An 887-nucleotide genomic window follows, 5' to 3' on the forward strand; every position below is an offset into this window, starting at 1 on the left:
GATCACACCCCACCATGCAAAACATGAGAAATAGGCACAATCGTCAATAGGCACAGATTAACGACTCACCGATTTATTGCTGTGGTGACAAATAGGCAGCATCATTTCTTTCGTGTCAATTTTAAAATAAATAAGTTATCAAATATTTCCAAACTTATGACTTTCGCGTCAACAGTATCATCCAGAAGCATCTCATTTATGTTAAAGATAGGATTGAAAAAGTAGGAAGCCACATAGGGTGAAAAGATTTAATTCCATTAGAAAATATAAATGAAGTGTTAAAAAGAATAAATTTATTCCAAATATCGCCTGTAGCAATAATTAAGCGACAAGAAAACGACTCACTCAGGTGATAAGAAATCGAATCGCCCAGGCAAGTTGCCTTTGGCGGAAGTTTTAGAGCGACTGGTAATAAGAAATCGATACGATTGCAGAGGGCCACACCTTTTCTTATTGCCTGCAACAAAAATTGTCTGGCGTGACATTTCATATGATTTCAGTTCATAGAATAGAAGGTTACGACATGGTGCTGTCAAAAATTTGTTTTCCTCCAATGACGTAGTTGCGAAGTGAGTTCTGATTGACTGAAATATTTTACGAAGAACTCTCCGTACACAAAATGCAAAAAACATAGCTGCCGTATAGCATATTTTAGGAATCCTAATCAAATGGGCATTTTTGATATAAAATCGTGGCAAAGCTTATTATAACAACATAAAATGTTATAACTTCACGTGAAACCGGATTAACATAATAATAGTGACAAATAGAGTAAATCGAATGAAAATTAAAATTTGCTGGTGATTTTGCTCTTGAAAGTGAGCAGAACACACCTGCGCATTTTTAAATAAAAAGCGTTCATAACATTGGCAAAATTTAGCTACTGA

General features: G+C 34.9%; 1 protein-coding gene across 3 annotated transcripts in view; it reads left to right on the top strand.

Annotated features, from left to right (window-relative positions):
- Nucleotides 1–887, top strand: part of LOC118747793 (putative nuclease HARBI1) — a 201,072-nt gene that overhangs the window by 153,989 nt on the left and 46,196 nt on the right. The window lies entirely within an intron of this gene.

The sequence above is a fragment of the Rhagoletis pomonella genome, unplaced genomic scaffold (assembly GCF_013731165.1).
Source record: "Rhagoletis pomonella isolate Grant_MI unplaced genomic scaffold, Rhpom_1.0 Rhpom_scaffold_00001, whole genome shotgun sequence".
Classification (NCBI taxonomy): Eukaryota; Metazoa; Arthropoda; class Insecta; order Diptera; family Tephritidae; genus Rhagoletis; species Rhagoletis pomonella.